We start from the raw sequence: 26,952 nt of genomic DNA on the forward strand, positions 1-26,952 counted from the left end.
GTATGGAGCTGACGGACGAGACACTGAGGCAAATGTGTGGATCCACAAAGGTGATAGCGATATCCTCACAGGACAGGCTTAGCACCGTTAAATTGCTCCACAGATGGCACCTCCCACCCGCTGGTGTAGCGAAAATGTATTTGAGTTTCGATCCACACTCTTTGGAGGGGGTGCTGGGCGCTATGTACTTGCTGGCATATGTGGTGGTCCAGTCCACAGATCCAGTCCTTCTAGGGTGAGCTGGTGTCCTGGATACGGGAATTGGATGGACTGGACAAACACTTAACCCTTTTGTTGGTGCTCTTCAGCTTACTAGGAGAGCAGGAGAACCTTGCTCAGGTGGTCCACATGGTGCAGAATTCTGCGAGCAGCTGTAATAGTGGTGGCCAGAAGATGGAAGAGTACGGAGGTTCCCAGCAAGAGTGAGTGGGTTTGGGTAGCCAGGCACATATATGGGATGGAAATGCTCACAGAGTTGGTTAATGAAAGTGGATCCATGGTCCCATGGTTCTACAGAACTGGCTCCCATGAGTGTCAAAATATATGCCATGGGAAGACCCAGAGGACTAGGGGAGGGAGGCCCAAGAAGGTAGGATTTGGGACAATTCAGTTTTGTGGTTTACTACAACAAAGTACTGCCCTTGCGGTGGGGGGTGGTGGATATGGAGGGGGGATGGGACGAGGGGATGGGGAGTTTGATGGGATCCTGATGAGGTTTGTGATTATATTTGTGATGTTGATGGTTATTTTCTGCATTTACATGATGATGTTTATTTCCTGTCTTGTATTTGTAATTGGATGTTGAGAACAAAATGTATAACAGCTCCATTGAAAGGCGTTGCTACTGTGCCAATAGAAATATAGCAGCCCTACTGAGAGGTTCTTGTACTAGACCAATAGAAATACAGTTGCTCTGCAGAGAGGTTCTGGTAATGGCCAATTGAACCAAATAGAAATATAGAACCAATAGAAATATAGCAGCCCTACTGAGAGGTTCTTGTACTAGACCAATAGAAATACAGATGCTCTGCAGAGAGGTTCTGGTAATGGCCAATTGAACCAGATAGAAATATAGAACCAATAGAAATATAGCAGCCCTACTGAGAGGTTCTTGTACTAGACCAATAGAAATACAGATGCTCTGCAGAGAGGTTCTGGTAATGGCCAATTGAACCAGATAGAAATATAGAACCAATAGAAATATAGCAGCCCTACTGAGAGGTTCTTGTACTAGACCAATAGAAATACAGATGCTCTGCAGAGAGGTTCTGGTAATGGCCAATTGAACGACAGCAGGCCTGTCAGGAAGTGCTGACACCAATTGAATGAAATACAGAAACCTTGCTGAAACGTACTAGTGCAGGCACCCCTAAAGATTATAGCTTTACCAGCCACATTTACTCCTTAAAATCGGCAGATACTCCCAACTCAAATAAATCTGACGTAAAAAAATTCTCCTAAAAAAGAGGACACATCGGAACCTTCCCATGCTTTCACCCAGGCAGCTTCACTGATGTGTTTGAATTGGATGGTGGTACAGCACGTTTTAAATTGGAAAGCTAGTCTAAGGTTGCAGAATATTATAACAGTGCGCGTAGGAAGCTGATAAAATAGGCCCGTCTCCATGACAACGCTACGAGCAACACCAGTGCGCGTACACACACGCTACAGATCGGCTGCAGGTAAGCACACAGAACGAAACTATGGAATATAGGCTAATAGAACTAAGTATGTGGTACCGTGCATTACATATCTACCGTATGCATTGATCGTAGATTATTTGCTGAAACCGGCCGTTGAGTAGACAGCACTGCAGAAAGACACAGGGCCTCATTACGAGTTTGGAGGCAGCCATGCCCTTAACAAGGGCATGGCTGCCTCCAAACTCGGGTCCGGGTGCTTGGTCCCTGAATGGGGAAATACTGGGCCATTCCGACCTTGGAGGGCCCGGTATTTCCCTATTCAGGGAACACGGACCCGGACAATCCCCATTCCCATTGAGCCCCCATTGGGGAGCATGCTAACAACGGGCCCATTAATGACGGGCCCGTTGTTAGCATGCTGGTCCCCTCGTGGGACCCGCAAAGGACGTCTGGTCTGACCAGACGTCCTGAGCGGGTTCCACGAGGGAACCTCGTAATGAGGCGGTACAGGGTTAACGGCACCAGCATCCTTTACCGGCGCCGTTAACTCCTTACCGCCTCACTTGTAATGAGGCCCACATTGTTGACCACGCATTTAATGCAACTCGCGTGACAACAAGGTAAGAATGGCGTTCAGCCATAGAACTCTGCATTGACAGCATAGAATAAGTAAGGGAATTCTAAGAAATGTAATTTCTAATTCCTTAGTGCCATTTGAAACAGTGTGGTGAAGGCATACAACTGAAGACTACATTAAGGTAACAGGAGTATTAGCATATGAATTCCATACAAAACGAGATGTGTAAATTGTATGACCAACACATTGACTATATGCATGTTGATTATTTTGTCTCCCTAAAATGTGCTGCAATCACTACGATACGCGGAAAAATGATGGTGTGTGTTAACATTTTCTATATTTACAATTATAAATGAATGGTTGTTTTCGTACATGACTTCTGAATGTATTATTTGAACTGTAAATACTCAGGTTTGCCCTGAAGAAGGAGCATTTTTCTACGAAATACATTGGCATAAGAACCGTTAATTAATGTAAAGAGGATATGCTGACCTCTGTTCACATAAGGAGTTATTATGGAACAAGTTTGAGAAATATATAAGTTTGACCATCTGGAGGACTCTGATGTGTTCATTTAACTTGAAGTACTTCACAGAATAATTTGATTCTTATTTCACAAGCTACGTTATGAAGACCACTAATTAAATACCCAGTAACCCTCAGGGCAACAGTTTGAGAGCGGGAGACTAGCTTGGTATTTTGACCCAGCTTTTTGCAAACTTTGACTTGGATGTACCAGCAGAGCAATGCTGCATAAATGAGCTCTTATATTATGAAGGGCTGAAATGCAGAGTAACTTTCAAATAAAAGTGTATATTTTCAGTAGTATGCATTTTTAGGTCCAAATATGTATGGATTACAAAATGAAATATATTTGTCCTCACAAAGAATACCCCCATTGGGAACAGGAATTCCTCTTTACTTCCTAAATTAATTTTACTTCCAAATTCAAAAACCAGCATTGGCAATATCAAAGGTTTAGGCTTTTGTGTTGTCATGGGGAAAGGCCCTTGCCAAGTACAGGATGGTAGCAGGTGCAAAATGGTGCGAGGAACTGGGCATCTAATAGAAGTGCCAGGCAAATGCATATACCCAAGCCAAAACTGTTGGCTTGCTTTTAACAGGACTTCAGTGAAAGACACGCAGAAGGATTATAAATCGAGTGGCTGAAGGCAGGCATGGTAAGACCTTTTTATTACATCAGTAGCGTATTTACACCTCTCATTAAGTCATAAACTCTCAGAAGACTTCTTTGAAAAAGTACTGGCAGGCAAAGCGTGATGGTAAGGCTTGAGTAAAGTGAGCTCAAAGCGTTCCCATGAGGAGGTGCTTTAGGCGTGGAGGGACAGGAACTGGGTGGGAAAGGCCATAGGAATTAGCATGGCCATGGGCAGTCAATGGGTGGGAAAATAATCAAACACCTACAAGCCGTGTGTCCCTCCTCGTATGCCATTTCTCCCTATCTGTACTCTAAAGCAATAGTTTCAGCTTATAGGTGTCCCAACTCGCAAGTGACGCCTGATAGCCCAAACTAACAAGGGAGTTAAATACTCCCACTTTAAAATTATATCTCAAACCATTAGTACAGTCTAGTTTATGTTTATCGGTTTTATTTTGGGACAAGCTCATAAAAACAAACATTTATAACAATTATGGCATCAATCTGTATTAGAAATAAATGAGAATACAAACACTGTATGAAATCTGTTTTAACAAAAATACAAAAATCTAACTAATAAAAAAGGGCAGATGTATGTTAGTCGGATGCAGTCATGTGCAGTAGAGAACATAGCTTCGCCTGTTGTCACCGCTAGAGGGAGCTGCTGCCTTAGGGTGTATAGTGGTCCTACTGTGTTCATATTTATTTCTAATAACATGAATTACATACAAATATACCACATAATATATTAACACTCTGAAAATATCTTTATTTGAGCACTTTGGCCCGTGTACAGGGGCATCTCCTCTAATAATATATAAAATAAAAGATTGTTAGAATGAAACAAATGATCTACCTGGACTATTGAAGTTTCAATTAATTCTGTTTCATGTGGGGAGCAGAAGATATAAATGTATCTTTTTATCATCAGGCAATAATAAAATATACAAAACAGCAGCTCTACACTGTGTGAGTGCAATTAAAAGTTACACAGCCCTTCCGAGAAGTACAGATACTGTACAGCCGAGCTCCTGTGATGTTTGTGTATGCCCCACTCAGAGGTTTGGCAGTCCTAACAAACGAGAGCTGTGCTGAAATAAAGTCCTGATTTGATCCCTTTTAAACAAACACTGCCACTGTGATATTGTCAAGTGTAAAATAGAAAAGCACTGTGTATATTGTCCCATTAAAAGAGAAAACCTGCAGAAAAGTTATGGCATTGTCACCATTACTGTACTGTCGTTAGCACTATAGTCGACGAGATAGAGAAATGCCTTCACAAACCATGTTCCCCCAGAGGCAACCACAACACTTATACCACAGAAGACTTTACTAAACCAGTGAGGGAAGGCAGCAAAGCCAGATCCCAAGCAGACCTTTGCCGCCAGACATCTATAAGACCATCAGCAAAGAAACACCTGCACAATACTTCCACAAGCATATGAAACATTCGCTGGAAACAGGAACTGTCCCTGGGGGCTTCTAATCTGCCTACATTAAACCTTTTCTCAAAGATCCCATCGGAAGCACAGGCGACCCGGCCAAATACTGCCCAACATCCCTTACACGGCCAAACTGCTAGAAGCATACATGTATGGAGGAACCCTGAGACACGTGGAAACCAACCACCTACTGGACCAGGCACAAGTCAGCTTCAGGCTTCTGATAGGGACAGAATCAGCACTAGTCTCCATCTGGGATGACCTAAAAATGCATTCACTCTCCAACAACACCTTTGCCCTGAGGTCTTTTAGCAGCTTTTGAGACAGTCAACCATGCAACCCTCATCAAAAGGAACAGAAGTCACGGGGATAAGCAACATTGCACTACAATAGATGAAATCATTCCGGATGGAAAGAATGGAAACTACCTGGCTAGCCCTTTCAGAACAACCTCAGGAATACGCACATGTGCTGCACCACAAGACTCATTCCTGTCATCACTATTCTTCAACATTTACATGGCTCCCCTCACAAAAATCATCCGGCAACATGGACTTCCATGCTACAACTATGCAGGGGATTATTATTATTAGGTTTTGTTCCACTGCACCAGCTCACCACCGTAGTAGTTTCAAAGTGCTTAAACCTTGTCCATGTTAAGATGCATTAAGTCCCTCCCAGGGACAGCAGGACCTTAGTCTGCTTAGAATGCCTTGATCAAAAAATGGTATGAAACAACAAGGGAGAGATGTGTAAAAGTCTAAAATGCTAAGGTGCATGAGAATGGCTGTATGTGATCGATAGATAGAGATTGCTGTATATTAAATATATATGTAAATGTAAAGTCTGGGTGCGTGAAAGGCTTGAGATGTGCACAGACTATCCTAAGTATATTATAGCCCTAGGTGACCAGGGTCCTCTCAATGGATGGGGCGTGTCCTTTTAAAAGGTCTAGATAGAGGGGCTGCCAAAGGCCGAGGAAATTTGCATAAATATATGTTTTGCTTACGTGGTAAAATAAGAAACAAGTTACTTACCTGTAACTCCTTTTCTCCAGCACTGGTATCTTTCATACTCAAATCAACTCCAAAATCCTGACCAGCAAGGAAATAGACCAACCCCTGAGAACTGCCTCTCAAAAACCTATGCATGGATGAGCCATAACAACCTTAAACTCAACCTGGATAAAATTGAAATCATGGTCATACCCAACAATCCCTCTATGCAACCGTACATACCATGGCCTACAGAAATAGGAACAGGACTGCAAGCTCCCAAAGTGGTTAAAGGAATTCTGATGGAAAATGAGCTAACACTGGAACCTAAATTCAACACATTAATAACCAAATGCTTCTTCCACCTACGTTCACTCAGGTGGATATTGCCCTTCCTAGGTTTTCCACACAGAACCTTCACCATTATCTCACTTGTCATATCAAGAATAGAATGTGCCAACAGCAACTTAGGCATGCTTGACTACTTCCCGAAAAAACTACAACGGATCCAAAATGCAGTAGAAAGACTCCAAGCCTCATCACGAACTGGGCGGTATCCCTACTGGGATACCACCCAACTGTATTTGCATTCCTGCCAACCCTCTGGGGGCATTAACGCTGGATCACGGGTTGGGTGGTAACTGTTATTCCCCATTGACACAATGGGGTATTTTCGTCGCAATTAGTGTGCACTAATAGCTCAGTGCAAATTGGGCCCAAAAATGGGAATTTTTCCAGCACGTTTTCCCCCAGCTCTGAGCTGGGGGTAAACACGCCAGACCCATGTTTAGACAGACCCTTAAATGAGGTGGTAACAGCGTTACCGCCACATTTAAGGACTACCGCCCAACTCATGATGAAGCCCTCCATCTAAGACTCAACAAGGCATAACACAACACCCCAGCATTAAAATAAATCCCTACCAGTCAACAAAATGATCTACTTCAAGATGCTTTGCATTGCCCACAGTGCAATCCATGAGCAAGGTGCAGGATTCCTGCAATGAAAAATCTTCATCTACAGACCAAATAGAACTCTGAGATCTGGCAATGACTTAAGCATGGAACCTAAACACTATTCAAAAATGAAATATAGTGGATCAACTGGTAGGGAGATTTCTCACACAAGTGCTAAATTCCCTCTTCCTTAGAGCCCTCCAGCTCTTTTGCTATATTTTTGGGCTTTGAACTTTTCATTTTCAATGTGTTGCACATTTTATTCTCATGGGCTATGGAGACTCACCCACCCCATAGACATCATCTTTTTACTGTGTGTCACACAGCACCTTTAGTGCAGTGACACAGGGTTGTCTTTTCTGACTTCCCACTTTGAACTACATTTTCTGGGACTGACTACTGTCTCCCAGAACATGTAAAGTTGCCATTGACTTTACTAGTCTTTTTAAATGTACAGACCAAGTACACCCTATCTTCCAACAGAGTACTGGAGGGGTTAATAGTTATTCCCTTTTGTCTGATTCTCATGGAACATTATTATGTTCCCCTTTTTCTAAGGTTTGGCTGGCGGCAGTGGTATCTACCATTTGTATTCGACCGCGGACTATGAAAATAGCATCGGTACCGTTAGAGACTGTGGCGGTAGCCTCAAACTCAAACCCGGTAATCCACGTTTAGTCTAACTTGGTTCCGGTCAAATTATTTCGCCATATCTTTTTGTACAGGTCTTTCTAGTGTTTTACTCTGCACGCCAAACCAGGTTTGGTTCCTTTGGTCGCCGTCCTTTGTCAGGCTTCTACACAGAAGCCCTCCTTAGGCGCCTGAGTGTCTGGGTGGACAGGATGTGAGGGAGGGGTTTGAGGCCCCCTGCACAGGGTCTCCTTGGAGACCCAAGTCACACTCTAGTTTGATTGGCTAGGTGGCTTTCCTGCCAGGACAGGCACCCTGCTGTGTGATTGACAGCCAGACTGTGTGAATGGGGGATTTGGTGCATAAAAAGCCACTCTCTTGGACTAGAAGGCAGTGTCGCCACTGGATTGAGAGAACCAAAGAGAAGCTGAAGGAAGACGACTGCTGCAACTACTGGACATCCCGGTAAAGCCCTGCTGCAGGTGCGAATCGCTTGAAACTTCGACGACAGAGAAAATCTGCAAGGAATCTTCTTCCCTTGAGCTTAGTGGGACCAACCAGCTCACCAAACGCCAGCCTCCCTCTCCTGGTCAAATTTGTTGTGCATCGCTGCAGTAGATTGGATAGCCAGTGGGAAGAGAACCAGTTTGGGTTTTAAGGAGCGCACCTTTTATTCATCGTTTTGGACCGCTGCTAGCTTTATCCCTGGGCAGTGCAGGACCCTCCAGCCGTCCTCCTTCTTCTCACCACGACTGAAGCTTCAGGAACTGTGAGCCTGCAGGAACTGCCAGGAACAACTGCCTCAGCTACAGCATTCTTCTTCTTTTAAGGTACTGTGCAAACTTGATTGTTCGTTCCGTCCGACTACATTGAAAGTGCTTGAAATCTTTCTCCTCTCCGAAGGCTTGTCCTTGTCTTCTCCTATGAATAACTTTTCCTCCAACCTACTTCGTTTTGAACTCTTGGCAAAGACTTAACCGCAAACTACTTTGAACTGTGTGATCCTCTGCAAAGACTCTGAACCATTCACGTTGGCCCAGACCTATTGATTTGAATCCTAGTTGTAGTAGCCTTTTCTAGATTGCCCTGCATATAACTTGTTGGTGCTATCTATTTTGAATAAACTTGTCTTGTCTCCCTTTCAAATTGCTGGAGTGCCATTTTGCTCAAACTTCATTTTGAGCCTAACTTGTCCAGAATTGATTGGGGGTTGTTCTAATATATTAAGATTGTGATTTTCTGCTGCTTTATGATAGTGAACTGTTTTATAGCTGAGGGTGTAAATAAATGTATTTTCTTTTACTCAGAAACCTTGAATCAATGTTTGCTTGAATCATAGTAATTGCTCACTTTACTCTTGAGATAAGTCTGGTTGCTCAGCCATTGCTACCACTTTAATGTGTAGTACAGGCTTGTACCAAAGGTGAAAATGTACTTACACTTGTAGTCTTGTGTGTGGTGTTCCCAAAGGGTACTGCATATGATTCTGCCTAACATTAACCTTCTCAAAACCCTCCATGAAACTCTGGAACTCGCTCCCCATGGGAATGCAGGCGAAAAAGGAACACCTGACCTTCTGGAAAACAGGAAAAAAATGTCTCCTTGATGGGCAGAACTAACTCGCCAAGCCGTGGGAGATTGTCAAAGAGACCAAACATTGCAAACCACTGCACAATGGGGTGCAGCTTCTCAACGAACTGCCTACATGTTAAGAGGGTTTTCTAAACTCTGACCTGGAGGAGCAGAGGTTCAGAAGGCCAACCTAGTTTCTTGGAACAGGGTAACCTCTGGACAAGCCAGACCAATCAGGGTAGCTATGGCAGGCGGTCAAGACTAAATCTCAAGAGTGGTGAGGGTGACTGAAAGACCTCAATGAGCACACAAAGCAAGGACACTTACAAATTACTCCAGACAGGTGTTATATTAAAAATATAGACACATTTATTACAAGGCCTTTGTAATATAGACCATAGCAAAGAATCACAATAATACTAAAGTAAACCAACACATCACAATCAATACGATATATATACCAGACCAGAGGGGTCTAACGGATTAAGAAGCATAAAATATGTAGACCACCTAGATGGGGAGGAAAACAGGCAGTGCAAGTAATCTTTAGACCCAGTTACACATCAAGAAAACGCCTAACTAAGAGGCAGTCCAAGCCCTACGAAGAGAGGAGCCTTATGCGCAATAGTACATGCACGCGCTTGTGCCAATAGACAAAATAGGGTCTCTTCAAGGGTCACTAGCAGCTCAGGAAGGTGGATAAGGTCGACAAAGAACAAGTCCCCACTATTCAAGGAGGACCTCCACTTGCGGGCAGAGGCAGGTTGAGAGTGCGGGATGGAGTCGCTATTTTGCAATAGCGGTGGAAAGGAAAGGGGCCGTCGGGGGCCACTTCATGCATAAAAATGGGCTCTTGCGCTAGAGGCCACCGGTTGGGGTATGGACTACTCACCAGTCCCTGGCGCAAGCAGACCCAGACTTCGCCAGTACAGTCCACTTCGCTGGCAGGTTCGAATGCGACAATCAGGACGTCTCGACACCGTGTAGTTTCCGCGGTAGCAGGCTTCAGGATCAATGGGGTCACAAGTGCAGCGAACTTGCACAGGTCGTTGCCACAGCAGGACAACACGGTAACCGCGTTTACTCCGGTCCGGGCGTACTCATCTCACTTCAGACCTGGGAATTTCCCAGTGTACGAAATTCGGTGTGAGGGTGCCGTGAACACAGAGCAAGCAGTATACCAAGTTTCGAGGGCTTCCTCAAAACCACGGCGGTGACAGAGCAAACATCCTGTGTAAGCTGGTCAGCCCACTGGTTGGCCCAGGGACACTTCCGAAGAGGCTTACTCGCAGGGTTTGATGAAGGTGCCGAGAATAGTTGGTCCCACTATTCCAATGGGTCGAAGCGCCTTCGCAGACCTTCTAGGACGATCAGATACAGAGGGGTCTCGCAGGACGACAGCGGGCTCAGGGTGCCGAACCTTCCAGCGGGCCACCAGCGGTTCCTCGACTCAGCTTCTTGTTGCAGGATTCTTGGCTCCTTATCCTTTGTTCATGTGAACTCAGGAGATTGACATGGTAGTGGTATTCTCGGCCTCCTCTTATCCAAAACGGAGAGGACCCAATGGGAGATCTGGTCACAAACACTCACTCCATACGTGGACCAATCAAGAACCACGGTGGTCCGAGGCATTCAGCACACTCCAGACTCTCTGGCACCCAGGATGTGTATTGGGAACAGACATCCCAGCCCACATCCTGGAGGCACACACAAAGCATGCAGAAGCCCGCAAAATCTTTGAGGTTTCGCAGAAAAGTGCATGACCAAATAAGGACTGACCCGGGTCGGCTCGACCTGGGGAGGGTGAAGGGGCAAGATGGCCAAAGGACAGGACAAAGAACCTCGTGGCATGGCCATTTTGGAGCCAGGCCACCATTTCGTGCCAAACGCGGTAAGCGCGGATAACATGGCAAGAAAGGGGTTCAAAACATAAGAAAAACGATAGCTGCCACCAGTCCTGTCTGTGACACATCTGCACAGTTCATAAAAAGCCCAGCGAGAGTTTCTAGGGCCTTTGAAATGACTAGAGACCCAAGGGTGCGGTAAAGTAAATTACATTGCACTCTTGTTACATGTTTCACAAAAGCTGCAACATGAGGAAAGGACTAAGGGAAACAAAGTCTCCCAGTACTGACTGTCTTAAGGGCATGTCAGTTTCCCCATAAGAAGTGAGCGAAAGCCCAGAGGAGTGTGGCTGAGGGCTACGCTTCTGGCAAAGGTTAGATCAGGGAGTAGAACAGCAGCAAAACTTTTGGGGGTTGACACATGGAGGGAAAATTACATTTGAATATGAAATCCTTCCTAACATTCGCCCTTCCCAGACTAAGGACAGGGGGAACTAATCCACCCTTGGATGAGTTTCGTGTTCAGGTCGGTTAAACATTCTGGACAACCCATCAGCATTGCTATGTTGGACACCTGGCCTATGTTCAATAGTAAAGTCAAAGCCTTGCAGACTTATGGACCACATAGGGTGTTCCTTACCCTTCTCATCTACTTGTGAAAGTACAGCTCCTATCCCAGTGTCAGAGACATCTGTCTGCACAATAAAAGTTCTTTGGTAATCAGGGGCCCTGAGCACAGCCATAGAAGGCCTTCTCACACTCTTTAGTCCAAGTTACCTTTTTGGGTTTCTTTGGAGTAGTGAGAGCAGTCAGAGGGGCAGCTATGGTGCCATAGTCTGCCATGAACTTTCTGTAATAGCCAGTGAGTCCTAAGAAGGCTCTCACTTGGGTCTGTGTAGTGGGGGTAGGCCAGTCTTGTACTACTTGTACTTTACTGCATAGAGGCTGTATCCTCCCTCCACCTACGTCATGTCCAAGGTAGACCACTGAGCCTTGTCCATTCTTGCACTTACTGGCCTTTATGGTCAAGTGGGCCTTCTGAAGAGCCTGTAACACAACCCAAGGTGTTTCACATGGTCTTCCCAGGTGGCACTGAAAACTGCTATATCATCCAGATATGCAAGACAGAATTCATCCAACCCATTCAACACATGATTCACAAGCCTCTGGAAGGTGGCAGGTGCAGTCTTCAACCCAAAAGGCATTACCCTGAACTGGTAAAGGCCCTGTGGAGTTGAGAAAGCTGTCTTCACCTTGGCATGTTCTGCAAGGGCTATTTGCCAATAGCCTACAGTGAGGTCAAACGTGCTGAGGTACTTGGAGGCGCCCAAGGTATCCACCAGCTTGTCTGTTCTAGGCAAGGGGTGTGCATCTGTCTTGGTGACAGCATTCAGAGCCCTGTAATCCGCACAGAACCTCAGTTCAGAAGTACCTGCTTTTGGAACCAAAACCACAGGGCTGGACCAAGGACTACTGGAGGGTTCAATCACCCCAAAATCCAACATTTTGTTGGCCTCCGTCTTAATGTAAGACCGTACTTTGTCTGACATTCTGTATTCCCTACCTTTGGTAGGTGCACTGTCTCCTGTGTCTATGTTATGTTTGCACCAAGGTGTCAAACCAGAGGACTGTGAAAACAGGGGGGAAAATTGCCTAAGCAAACTTTTCACATCAGCCTGCTGATCAGATGTCAGGTGAGGGGCCACTCGGACACCCTCAATGGAGCTATCTGAAGGACTGCTTTGGAATAGGTCAGGAAGAGGTTCAGACTCCTTTTCCTCAACATCGGAAGCCAATAGCAGTGCAGCGATTTCAACTCTTGGGATGAAAGCCTTCAGCTTATTTACTTGGAACACTTTTGGAGCCTGTCCAGGCCTTCCAAGGTCCACTAAATAGTTGACCTCACTCAGTGACTCCACCACTGTGTAAGAGCCTGCCCATGTATCCTGTAAAGCCCTAGGCCTTATGGGATTCATGATCAGGGCTTTCTGAACAGGTGTAAAGTTGATGAGGGAAGCTTTCTGGTCATACCAATGTTTCACCAGAGCCTGTCCTGCCTTTAACTTGTCACTAGCCAGACCCATCAGGAGTACCATCCTTTTTCTGAGCCCTAACACATAGTCTACTACGTTGGTAGTAATAGGGGAGTGGGCATCTCCCATCCCTCCTTGACTATGGATAAGGGTCCCCGTAAAGGGTGACCAAACAGAAGTTCAAGGAGGCTGAGGCCAACACCTTCTTGTGGTACCTCTCTGTAGGCAAACAGTAAGTATGGTAAAGAAGATCCCATTTTCTTCTTTGAGGTTCTTCCAGAGCCCCAATCATACTTTTCAATGTCCTGTTAAACCTTTCCACCAGACCATTGGTCTGGGTTGGTATGCGGAAGAAAACGTATAGGTGACCCCACATTCCTTCCACATAACCTGCATATACTTTGACATAAAGTTGCTGCCTCTGTCAGACACAACTTCTTTAGGGAAGCCAACCCTAGTATCAAAGCCAAGTAAAGCTTTTGCAACTGACTTGGCAGTCACAGTTTTCAATGGGATGGCCTCAGGATACCTGGTGGCATGGTCGACCAGCACCAGGATAAACCTATGCCTGAGGATGTTTGGGGGTCAAGGGGACCAACAATGTTGATCCCTACCCTCTCAAAGAGTACCCCCACAACTGGGAGTGGTACCAATGGAGCTTGGATTGTTGAACCACTCTTACCAGATAACTGGCAGGAGGCACAACTCCTGCAGTGACTTTCTACTTGCATCCCCATCTTGGGCCAGTAGAAGTGCATGGATAACCTTTGCTTAGTCCTCTTAATACCAAGGTGACCAGCAAGGGGCACTTCATGCACCAGCTGCAGGATGAAGGGTTTTACAGCAAGGGGAACCACCAACCTCCTATGGTCTCCTTCTGTAGACTCTGAAGGCTCACTATACAGGAGCCCACCTTCCCAATAAATCCGATGCTTCCCAGGAGGTTCACCCTCAAGCTGGGAGAAGGCCTGTCTCCTTAGGCTTTCCAGAGATGGGCACTCACGTTGGCCTTTACTGAATTCTTCCCTGTCAGGACCACCTTCTACTAACAAATCGTTTAGTTTAGGATGGTCATTGGGGTCAAATACTTCAGGCATCACCACCTCCTCATCAGGTCCTGGTATTTGACCAACTACCTCCACCTCAGTGGTAGGTGAGTTAGGGGGAATATTTTCTTTCCCTCTTTTTACTTTTTTGACTCCTTTAGCCTTGGGTTTCCCCTTTGGCTGGGGCAGGGCATTGGTCTTGGCCAGGGCTGCCCTTGTTTGAGACCTTGTGCAGGGTCTGTCAGCAGTGTCTCCCACAAGCCCTAAAGCTTGGAGATCACTGCCCAACAAGACCTTTCCTGGGACACTCCTCTGAATGCTCACTGGAATCCTAACTGCTGTACCATTGATAGTAAGATTTACAGGTATTACTGGGAACATGAGAGGTGGGTCGTCAGTCAACTTAGTGGGCATCAGAGTAGCTCTGGCATCCTCCTCTGGGTCTACCAAGGTAGAATCCACTACAGTTCGACTGCACCCACTATCCCTAAGAGCTGGAGTATCTACTCCATTGATCAGAACACTGTCCTTAAAGTAGTGCTTGGTGTTATCTGGAATACTAGAATAAGCCTCTGAGACTTTAGGCTCCCAGGAACCCAGGGTAACTGAAACTACCTCAGCTTCTATCCCACTGGGGAAGGAGTCTGAGGAGAAGGATGCGCCGGTAATCTCTTCTTCCTCATAGGAGGAGAAGGCCAGATTAGCAGAGTGGAGCCCCAAGGTTTTGACCTTACATCTGAGATCCCCCTTCACGTGGTCAATTGCTCCACAAGCAAAACAAGATCCATTGGGTCTGTTCACATAGGGAGGCTTACCATAACCAGAGTTCTGTTTCAGAGGCTGACCTCCACTACCCTGTGAGTTTCTTTTGTGTCTTACCCTTTTTTTTCTTTTTGTGGCCCTTTTGGGAAGAAGATTTATCAGTTTCCCCACCCTCCTTATCTTTGGACTTTTTCCCTTCCTCCTGCTTACCAGGATGAATCTTGTCCTTATAGGACACTCGATGTGACACCCACAAATCTGCTGCAATGGCTAGCTTCTTAGGATCTATCTCCTTTGAATCTGCCAAATGCTGCTAAAGCTCAGGGGAAGAAGATGCAAAAATATGTTCCAGCATGACAAGACTTATCATACCTTCAAAGGTAGAAACCTTATACCCTTCAACCCAGCCAGGCAAGTTTTTTAAGGATTCAGTTACATAAGATACCCAAGTACCACCTTCTTTTTTCTTATACTCTCTGAATCTTTTTAAGTATTGGGCAGGAGTCTTTCCAAACTTTAAGATTAGAGTTTGCGTCAACATTGCAAAATCTGCTCTCTCAACTTTCGACATTTCCATCATGACACTGCAGCCAGAATGGGGCAGTCTGCTAAGTAACCAGGCAACTTTATCAGCATTGTCAACTTGTTGAACTTCACATGCATACTCAAATGTATTCATCCAGTCCATAATGTCATTCTTTTCCTCATACACACTGAGCAGATCTTTTGGAAACCTTGGATGAGAAGAGGCCCCAGACCCATGTCCAGGACCCTTAGACCCATTGGCAATTTGAAGCATGGCCAGTTCCAACTGGTGATCCCTGTCTTTTTGTTTTTCTGCCTGCTCTATCTTTAGTTTGGTCATGTTGAACTCAAGCTCCTTCTGCCTAAACAGCAGCTCTTGCTTCTTGAATTCAAGTATGGCCTCCCCATCAGCATTGGCAGAGGAAACATTCGACATTACATCCTCCATGTCCTCATGGTCGCTGCGGATCAGTGCAGCAGTAGAACCATCAGTTCTACCAGTGAGAGCAGCCCCACCTCCTTCTGCACTGTCCTCAGAAGCTATAGCTCTAAGCTGAGCTCCTTGCCAGTCCATGATTCTTTGGATCATTTCCACTTTTGTGCCATGAGAGGAGACACCTCTCTCAGCACCCATCTTTTTCAATGTTTCAGATTTAGAAGCATTTAAAGTTAACGAGGTACTTGTTTCCATACTGTTAGATAGGACTATGGCCTTTTAAAAGTTATACTACAACAATTCACTATGTGTCCTGGTAGGAATATCTCGAAATGCCTTCACTCATGTGCAACACTGGATTCCTTCAGTCCTATCCCACCGCTGTTCACCAATTTGTTAAGAGGGATTTCTGAACTCTGACCTGGAGGAGCAGAGGTTCAGAAAGCCAACCTAGTTTCTTGGAACAGGCTAACCTCTGGACAAGCCAGACCAATCAGGGTAGCTATGGCAGGCGGTCAAGACTAAGTCTCAAGAGGGGTGAGGGTGACTGAAAGACCTCAATGAGCACACAAAGCAAGGACACTTACAAATTACTCCAGACAGGTGTTATATTAAAAATATAGACACATTTATTACAAGGCCTTTGTAATATAAACCATAGCAAAGAATCCCAATAATACTAAAGTAAACCAACACATCACAATCAACACGATATATATACCAGACCAGAGGGGTCTAATGGATTAAGAAGCACAAAATATGTAGACCACCTAGATGGGGAGGAAAACAGACAGTGCAAGTAATCTTTAGACCCAGTTCCACATCAAGAATACACCTAACTAAGAAGCAGTCCAATACCTACGAAGAGAGGAGCCTTATGCTCAATAGTACATACACGCGCTTGTGCCAATGGACAAAATAGGGTCTCTTCAAGGGTCACTAGCAGCTCAGGAAGGTGGATATGATCAACGAAGAACAAGTCCCCACTATTCAAGCAGGACCTCCACTAGCGGGCAGACGCAGGTTGAGAGTGCGGGATGGAGTCGCTATTTTGCAATAGCGGTGGAAAGGAAAGGGGCTCTCGGGGGCCACTTTGTGTGTAAAAATGGGCTCCTGTGCTAGGGGCCACCGGTTAGGGTATGGACTACTCACTGATTCCCGACGCAGGCAGACCCAGACTTCGCCAGTACAGTCCACTTCGCTGGCAGGTTTGAATGCGACAATCAGGACGTCTCGACACCGTGTAGTTTCCACGGTAGTAGGCTTCAGGGTGAAGGGGGTCACAAGTGCAGCAAACTTGGACAAGTCGTTGCCACAGCAGGGCAACACAGTAACCGCGTTTACTCCGCTCTGGGCGCCCTCGTCTCACCTCAGACCTGGGAATGCCAAGTGTACAAAATTTGGTATGAGGGTAGTGGTGTTCTCGGCCTCCTCTTATCCAAAGTTCCCTTTGTGCCAAAATGGAGAGGACCCAATGGGAGATCTGCCTTATGCTCAATAGTACATACACGCGCTTGTGCCAATGGACAAAATAGGGTCTCTTCAAGGGTCACTAGCAGCTCAGGAAGGTGGATATGGTCAACGAAGAACAAGTCCCCACTATTCAAGCAGGACCTCCACTAGCGGGCAGACGCAGGTTGAGAGTGCGGGATGGAGTCGCTATTTTGCAATAGCGGTGGAAAGGAAAGGGGCTCTCGGGGGCCACTTTGTGTGTAAAAATGGGCTCCTGCGCTAGGGGCCACCGGTTAGGGTATGGACTACTCACCGATTCCTGACGCAGGCAGACCCAGACTACGCCAGTACATTCCACTTCGCTGGCAGGTTTGAATGCGACAATCAGGACGTCTCGACACCGTGTAGTTTCCACGGTAGTAGGCTTCAGGGTGAAGGGGGTCACAAGTGCAGCAAACTTGCACAAGTCGTTGCCACAGCAGGGCAACACGGTAACCGCGTTTACTCCGCTCTGGGCGCCCTCGTCTCACCTCAGACCTGGGAATGCCAAGTGTACAAAATTTGGTATGAGGGTGCCGTGGACACAGAGCAAGCAGTATACCAAGTTTTGCGGGCTTCCTCGAAACTGCGGCGGTGACAGAGCAAACATCCCGCGTAAGCTGGTCAGCCCACTGGTTGGCCCAGGGACACTTCCGAACAGGCTTACTTGCAGGGTTTAATGAAGGTTCCAAGAATAGTTGGTCCCACTATTCCAATGGGTCGAAGCGCCTTCGCAGACCTTCTAGGACGATCAAATGCAGAGGGGTCTCGCAGGACGACAGCGGGCTCAGGGTTCCAAACCTTCCAGTGGGTCACCAGCGATTCCTCGACTCAGCTTCTTCTTGCAGGATACTTGGCTCCTTATCTTTTGTTCGTGTGAACTCAGGAGATTGACATGGTAGTGGTGTTCTCGGCCTCCTCTTATCCAAAGTTCCCTTTGTGCCAAAATGGAGAGGACCCAATGGGAGATCTGCTCACAAACACTCACTCCATACGTGGACCAATCACGGACCACAGTGGTCCCAGGCATTCAGGAGACTCCAGACTCTCTGGCACCTAGGATGTGCATTAGGAACAGACATCCCAGCCCACATCCTGGAGGCACACACAAGGCATGCAGAAGCCCACGAAAGCTTTGGGGTTTCGCGGGAAAGTGCATGACCAAATAAGGACTGACACGGGTCGGCTCGGCCTGGGGAGGGTGAAGGCGGAAGATGGCCAGAGGACAGGACAAAGAACCTCGTGGCATGGCAATTTTGGAGCCAGGCCACCTATTCGTGCCAAACGTGGTAAGCACGGATAACATGGCAAGAAAGGGGTTCAAAACATAAGAAAAACGATAGCTGCCACCAGTCCTGTCCGTGACACATCTGCACAGTTCATAAAAAGTCCAGCAAGAGTTTCTAGGGCCTTTGAAATGACTAGAGACCCAAGGGTGCGGTAAAGTAAGTTACATTGCACTCTTGTTAGATGTTGCACAAAAGCTGTAACATGAGGAAAGGACTAAGGGAAATGAAGTCTCCCAGTACTGACTGTCTTAAGGGCATGTCAGTTTCCCCATAGGAAGTGAGCGAAAACCCAGAGGAGTGCGGCTGAGGGCTGTGCTTCTCTGGCAAAGGTTAGATCAGGGTGTAGAACAGCAGCAAAAAGTTTGGGGGTTGACACATGGAGGGAAAACTACATTTGAATATGAAATCTGTCCTAACACTACATGACTGTGATTAACACTATACCATGAGGATTTCCCACTCTTCCCCCATTAACCCTTACTAAAACTCTCCATATGCCTGCACATACACTACACGTTAACCAACTTTGCCATGCACACACAGCATCTATAATACCACCCACACACACTGACACCAAACAAATGCACTCCACACCTCCTCATAACTTACACAAATCTAACACGGCCAAAGCTTCCCTATGCCACTGACGAGCACGGCCTCCCTTATGGATTCAACAACTTGCACGTCCACAAACCCGTAGCATCTAGAAGTAAACTAACACACACAGTGACTGTTTTTTCTAATTGAAACTACCAACGCTGCAGCAAAAGCACGTATATGTTCACGCTCTCCTCCCACTAACAACCCCGACCCTTCCCTTATTTTCAGATCCACCAGCGTGACTGGAGGCCGTGCAAATGGCAGCGGAGTGCGGTATAAATCCCTCTAACAGAACATTATAAGCAGTGCAGTTTTACTAAAATACTGGTTCTTACCCAAATAACAGTATCACAGCCCTGCCCTAAGAAACGCTGACTGTGATATTAACAGAATTAATGCCCTGCTGTAAAAAGCACTGAATCTATGACATTACCCGTATCACACCCATTCTGAGAAGCTCTAATTCTATACGTTTAACAGTATCAGAGCCTTCTAAGAAGCTCTAGTTCTGTGACATTAACCTTATCACACCACTATGACATGACTAGTATCACACCCCTTCTGAAAAAATTTAGTTCTATGACATTAACAGTATCAGAGCCCTTCTGAGAAGCTCTAGTTCTGTGAAATTAACAGTAGCACACCCCTTCTGAGAAGCTCTAGATCTATGACATTAACAGTAGCAAATCCCTTCTAAGAAGCTCTAGTTCTGTGACATTGACAGCAGCACACTCCTTCTGAGAAGCTCTATTCTATGAGATTAACAGTATCAGAGCCCTTCTCAGAAGCACTAGTTCTGTGACATTAACAGTCTCAGAGCCTGTCTGAGAAGCTCTAATTCTGTGACATTAACAGAATCACACCCCTTCTGATAAGCTCTAGTTATATGATATTATAAGTGCCAGGGCCCTTCTGAGAAGCTCTAGTTCTCTGACATTAACATATCAGAGCCCTTCTTAGAAGCTCTAGTTCTGTGACATTAACCGTATCACACCCCTACGACATTAATAGTATGACACCCCTTCTGAGAAGCTCTAGTTCTATGACATTAACAGTAGCACACTACTTCTGAGAAGCTCTAGTTCTGTGACAGTGACAGTATCAGAGCCCTACATTACCAGTACCACAGCCCCACACGCGCCGGTTTCACACGTCCCACCCAGGTGTTTTCTACCTGCCTAGAAGTATGTAAAAAGGGGGATCACTCTACATGTCTGGAAATCCGAGACTACCAACAAGGCCCAGTACCCTCTTCACCCACACACTTAAGCAATAAACCCCACGCCGCGGTGGCATTACCGAGTCAGGTAATGCCCGGGGCCCAAAGTTACAGGCTCAAGCAAAGCAAGAGTCTTAACTAAGGCCCTGGAGCATTACATGACTCTGTAATTCCCCAGCAGTTAGGGGCTTATTGCTATTAGTGCCCCGGCTTGTAAGACTGGGGTACTAAGAGCACTTTTTGTGTGTTCTGAAATGCATTTTAAAAAATGGCCGCTGGGGAAGGGAAAACGGAGTCCGTTTTCCCTTTCCATGCCGGCCATTCAAAATGAACGCAAAAAGGTAAACAAATAAAATGGCCACCATGGAAAGGGAGAAGGGACTACTAGTAGTCCCTTCTCCCTTTCCATGGCGGCCATTCAAGAAATAGGGAAAATATAAACAAAGAAAATGGCAGCCATGCAAAGGAGAGAAGGGACTATCTGTAGTCCCTTATTCTTTTCCATGATGGCCTGTTGTGGATCGGGAGCGGGTGCGCTGGGGACAGATGTGTTCCCAGTGCTTCCGCTCCTGAAATGGGCCAAAAAGAAGGTAAGTGGGTTTGGGAGGGTGGGGAGGGGATTGTTTGGATTGGAGTTGTGGGGGGCAGGGCAGGGGGAGGAAAAACACCTACCTCAATCCCCGGCGGGCGAAGAACGCAGCCTCCAGCCTTGTGGTGGCTCTGAGTGGGGATTAACGTGTTCGGAGCCTCCTCATTAGCTGAGTGGCTGCCACCCCGCGCCCCCACCGGGGACAAAGGAATGGAATGTTAGCAGAAGGATTCCCGGTCGGGTAAAGCACCAGCGAGGGCCAATCAGATTGATTGTTACAATCTGATTGACCCTCGCAGGGTTCTAATTCTCTTTATAAAAAATAAAGACGAAATGTCTTTTTACTTAACACGCAAAGTCATATGGGCCATTTGAGGCTCCTTCATTTTTACACCGCAACAGAAGCAACATTTGTTAGCTACATGTGTTAGTTTCATCATTACATGTACCCAATCGACTGTCGTGCATTGAGGCGCGCAGGTTTAAAAGCTACATTCCGTGACAGCTCCACCTGCCCTGGCATGTTAGGACCACATCTGGCTCAGGATATCCCTGGATTGGCACTGCTGGCAGGCATACAATATCACTGACACTCAAAGCCTGGCAATGAGCAATGTCGATAATATGTAACCATCCCAGGCTCTCACCGCTTGGCACACGTCTTTTTGATGCTTAAGCCTGGTAAAGAACGCATTTAGCACAGAAGCTTCTTGTTTTCCACTGACGTTAGTGGTTTCCAACTTCCCCTGGGCCACATGGCCCGTGTCAGGCGATTCCTTCATATCTCCTTCAAAGTGCCCTCGATATCTCATCAGTAACCAGAGTAGTTTGCCCTTTATGCCCATCACTACTGGCACAAGACGTTTGCTCTTGCCGGCTCGTCCTTGCTTGGGATTGCCCTTCCGTACAGCCTTATGTGGTACCATTTCTAGTTGGCATTGGTTGCACGTTACCGCAGCATTATCTAGAGTAAAATGCCCTCCCGGGCATCCTCATCTGGCACGCGTTGCCTTTCGCCAGGCATAAGTGTCATAGGTCTCATTTGCTCCAGATTTACCTGGGGCAGGTTGCTTTCTCTCAGCCTTATGTGTCACGGGTTATCCATGTCTTACCCCATCTGAACGTGGCATATGTTTCCTGTCCAGTGGTGGAGTGAGTGCACACCCAAATAGAGGAGATGTTTGAAAATGTTATTTTGAAAGCCACAAGGAGTGGTGTCGATACTTTTGTGAGGTGCAGAGGAGGAAAAGAGGGTTTTGGCACAAAAACCCTATAGCAAATAAGAGCAAATATGTTTCCTGTCCACCAGAATTATCTGGCACACGTGACTTATTCTCTCAAATGCACCTGGAATGGAATGGGCTATCATTTTCCCCGGCCTTCGCCGGAAGGGATCTTCATTTTCCTCAGCCTTGTCTGGCACAGGTTGCCTGTTCCCTCAACAATACTTGATATAGATTACCCTTTGACCCATTCTAACCTAACAAAATGTGTCTTTTTCCTCAATATTATATGGCATAGTTCGCACATTACTCCAAGCTTACTTGCCACAGGTTGTCATTTTTCCCAGCCGTACCCAGAACAGGTAGCCCCTTCCCTTAGACTTAACCTATTACAGGTGTTCTTTCCCTATTTGTTTTATTGCATTGGTTTTGAGAATAAAACCTTATACAAGCATATACAACAAAAAAATACAATAATTACTGATAGGCTACACAATCAATAATTTATAGTCCATAGCTCATCAAAACATAACACATATCAATACAATCATTACAGTCTGCTAAATATCTAAAATCAGTATAAAAAATGAATCACTTAATAATCATCAGTTAAATTCAACATTGATCAATTAAAAAGCGGATAAGAGCGCCCATCAAATATCCTTGACCAAAATAAGAAACTATTCAGTTGTGCTGCAGCATGAACATAAATTGGTCAAAACTTCAGTCTGTCAGATTGTAAAATAACACAGTCTCGGGGGGATAGCTCAGGGGCGACGTGCTCACCTTAGCAGCAAGACGACACAGAAGACACAGGTTCAATCCTCAGGGTCCGCGCTTAGAAACCTCTGGGTATTAAGCGCGTTGTAAATAACCTATCATATCACAAAATACGAATATCCGTTGCAGGTTTCCACTTCCGATTGACAGAATCTACATTAATTATCGGCAGTAAGTTTTCTGATGGACAATATCTCTTTTGACTATAATAAATTCATCCTAAACCGAAGAAAAGTTCTGAGAAGATAGCCATCTGTGGATCTGGTGACACAAGAAGGAGCGACCCATCATTGCTTATTCCCTAAGGTCAAGTTATAACCCAGTTTATAGGAGGTTCGCTGATCACAAATATTGTCCCAAGCGTTCTCACATATTACCCTTTCCATCAGCCATTCTCAGGCAGGTTGCACTTTCTCCCTAGCCTTACCTGCCAGAAGTTGCCCATTCCCCAAGCCATACCTAGGCAGGTTGCACTTTCCTCCCCGCCTTACCTGACACAGGTTGCCCTTTCCCCCAGCCATACCTAAGCAGGTTGCACTTTCCCCCTAGCCTTACCTGACAGAGGTTTCCCTTTCCCCAACAAAATACCTATGCAGGTTGCACTTTCCCCCCAGCCTTACCTGACAAAGGTTGCCCTTTCCCCCAGCTATACCCAGGCAGGTTGCACTTCCCCCCAGTCTTACCTGACACAGGTTGCCCTATCCACTAGCCACACTAAGGCAGGTTGCACTTCCCCCCAGCCTTACCTGACACAGGTTGCCCTACCCACCAGCCACACTAAGGCAGGTTGCACTTTTCCCTAGCCTTACCCAACACAGGTTTCCCTTCCCCCCGGCCATATCTAGGCAGTTTTCACTTTTCCCCGAGCCTTACCTGACACAGGTTTCCCTTTCCGCCAGCCATACCTAGGCAGGTTCCACTTTCCCCCCAGCCGTACCTGACACAGGTTTCTCTTTCCCTTTCCGCCAGCCATACCTAGGCAGGTTGAACTTTCCTCCCAACCTTACCTGACAAAGGTTGCCCTTTCCCCCAGCCATACCCAGGCAGGTTGCACTTCCCCCCAGCCATACCCAGGCAGGTTGCACTTCCCTCCAGCCTTACCTGACACAGGTTGCCCTATCCACCAGCCACACTAAGGCAGGTTGCACTTTCCCCTAGCCTTACCCAACACAGGTTTTCCTTCCCCCCCGGCCATATCTAGGCAGTTTTCACTTTTCCCCCAGCCTTACCTGACACAGGTTTCCCTTTCCGCCAGCCATACCTAGGCAGGTTGCACTTTCCTCCCAGCCTTACCTGACACTGGTTGCCCTTGACCACAGCCATTCCTAGGCAGGTTGCACTTTCCCCCCAGCCTTACCCGATACAGGTGTCCCTTTCCACCAGCCATACCTAGGCAGGTTGCACTTTCCCCCAGTCTTACCTGACACGGGTTGCCCTTTCCACCAGTCATACTTAGGGAGGTTGCACTTCACCCATAGCCTTACCTGACAGAGGTTTCCCTTTCCCCAAGCCATACCTAGGCAGGTTGCACTTTCCCCCCAACCTTACCTGACACAGGTTGCCCTTTCCCCCAGCCATACCTAGGCAGTTTGCACTTTCCCCCTAGCCTTACCTGATGCAGGTTGCCCTTTACCGCAGCCATACTTAGATAGGTTGCACTTTTCCCCCACGCTTACATGACACAGGTTTCCCTTTCCCCCAGCCAAACCTAGGCAGGTTGCACTTTCCTCCCAGCCTTACCTGACACATGTTGCCCTTGCCCCCAGCCGTACCTAAGCAGGTTGCACTTTTGAAACGGGCACAGAGCTTCAGGGGGGCCCAAGCAGCTGTCTCCAGTTGGCAGTGTTACTACACAGGATCATGTTCCTTGGAAAAGGGCATTTAAGGTGTGTTTTGGGCGCTCACGGAAGCGGCTGCCTTTGATGGCAACTGTCACCTTAACACGAGACTTTAAATGAGCGCTTTGGAGAGCACACAGCTAGATTTGGTGGCACTCAGCATCCAGCACGGTGTGTATCTCCTTGTTGCCTGTTACCCCGTTTCGTCCAAATTAGCTCCTTCCTGACAAAGAGCAATTCCTAGCTCTTCACTGGACATTCCTTTGCATCTTTTACTCATGGTGGCCCTGAATCATGCTATTCCCATTTTCATCTTGTATCGTGGCTTGCAACATTATGTGTTACTACTGACTTCTGCAATTGTATTCGCTCTCCACTCTTGCTTCTCCACTCTTTTTTGACTGCTTACTCTCTGTTCTCTCCTCCTTTCCCTTCTCTCTTTTCCTATCTCCTCCCCTTACTTTCTTTTATGCACTTACTCTATCAGAATTGTCCCTGGACCTAATATGATAGCAACCTCGTCTGTTTCCTCCATCCTCCCATTACTGTTTTTTTTCCTCCCCACCACCCCCCCAGCACTATCTGAAATGTCGTCAGGCCTAGTATGATAGTCGCTTGTTTTGTTCTTCCCCTCCCTTTCTGCACCCCTCTCCCTCACCTTTTGTTTTTCTACGGCTCTACCAGAAATGTCGTCAGGCCTAGTACGGTAGTCGCCTGTCTGTTTCCATTTCCTTCCCACTCTCCCCCTCCCTTATCTATGTCTTAGCTCTTGCACTATCTGAAATGTCGTCAGGCCGAGTACGATAGTTAATTTCACATCCTTACTGTTCATGGCCTGTAAGAATGTGGTTGTATTTTCCCTTGTTCCCTCCCTTGCCTTGAAGCGCTTTGAAACACATTGTGTATAGGCGCTATATAAATAAACAATCATATCATTCACTGTTCAGCTCCCCACTGCCTGCCTGAACCCCCTCCACCTGCCCCCACAATTCCCCACCCCGCTCCTCCTTCCAGCGCCCGATAATCTCCGGCGATTGACATGCCTACTGCATTCCTTTTTGTCCATTATTATTTAAACACCCGAACACTTCGTCATAGCATTTTGCAAGGAGCCCTCGCCCCCAAACATTATACTGCAATGGGCCCCCACAAATCTCCAGCCCGCCCTGCAGGTTGCCCTTTCCCCAGCCTCAGTCTTTCTAGCCAGGGTGCCCTTTCCTCCCAACCTTACCTGATAACATTTACCTCCCCCTCAGTCTTTCCTAGCCAGGCTGCCCTTTCCTCCAACCTTACTTGATACAGTTACCTTCCCCCCAGACTTTCCTAGCCAGGCTGCCCTTTGCTTCCAATCTTACCTGATACCTGTTACCTTCCCCTCAGTCTTGCCTAGCCAGGCTGCTCATTCCTCCCAACCTTACCTGATACCAGTTACCTTGCTCTAAGTTTTTCCTAGCCAGGCTGCCCTTTGCTCCCAACCTTACCTGATACCAGTTACCTTCCCCTCAGTCTTTCCTAGCCAGGCTGCCCTTTCCTCCCAACATTACCTGATACCATTTACCTTCCCCTCAGTCTTTCCTAGCCAGACTGCCCTTTCCTCCCAACCTTACTTGATACCTGATACCAGTTACCTTCCCCTCAGTTGTCCCTAGCCAGGCTGCCCTTTCCTCCCAACCTTACCTGATACCAGTTACCTTCCCCTCAGTCTTTCCTAGCCAGGCTGCCCTTTCCTCACAGCCTTACCTGATACCAGGTGCCTTCCCATCAGTCTTTCCTAACTAGGCTGCCCATGACTCACAACCTTACCTGATACCAGTTACCTTCCCCTCAGTTTTTCTTAGCCAGGCTGCCCATTCCTCGCAGCCTTACCTGATACCAGTTACCTTCCCCTTAGTTTTTCCTAGCCAGGCTGCCCTTTCCTCTCAACCTTACCAGATACCAGTTACCTTCCCCTCAGTCTTTCCTAGCCAGGCTGCACTTTCCTCCAAACCTTACCTGATACCAGTGTTACGCCTCATTCTGTTCCATCTCTCTCGGCTCACTCTTCCCACGTTACATGGAGTATTTCCTTTATGTTTATGCGTGGAACCAGCTGCAGCGGTCTAGGCTTCTAGACTACTTGGAATAGAAGACTAGCCACGCCCCTACCTCTTCCGACCGCATATCCAGAATCCGCGCCTCAGAACATTGCGTTGCTACTCTCATTCCGAGTCTGGTTACGCTCTGTAAGTACGCCTATCATACTCTGTACAACTATCTTGGAAAAACCTTGTTTACCTTCTTTCCTGCTATTTCTCTTCACG

General features: G+C 46.7%; 1 protein-coding gene across 2 annotated transcripts in view; it reads right to left on the reverse strand.

Annotated features, from left to right (window-relative positions):
- The window catches only part of HHIPL2 (HHIP like 2), a 576,366-nt gene that overhangs the window by 542,297 nt on the left and 7,117 nt on the right, over window positions 1–26,952 (reverse strand). The gene's annotated exons all lie outside the window — the stretch shown is intronic.

This window comes from Ambystoma mexicanum, chromosome 4q, assembly GCF_040938575.1.
Source record: "Ambystoma mexicanum isolate Mex_15411 chromosome 4q, UKY_AmexF1_1, whole genome shotgun sequence".
NCBI lineage: Eukaryota > Metazoa > Chordata > Amphibia > Caudata > Ambystomatidae > Ambystoma > Ambystoma mexicanum.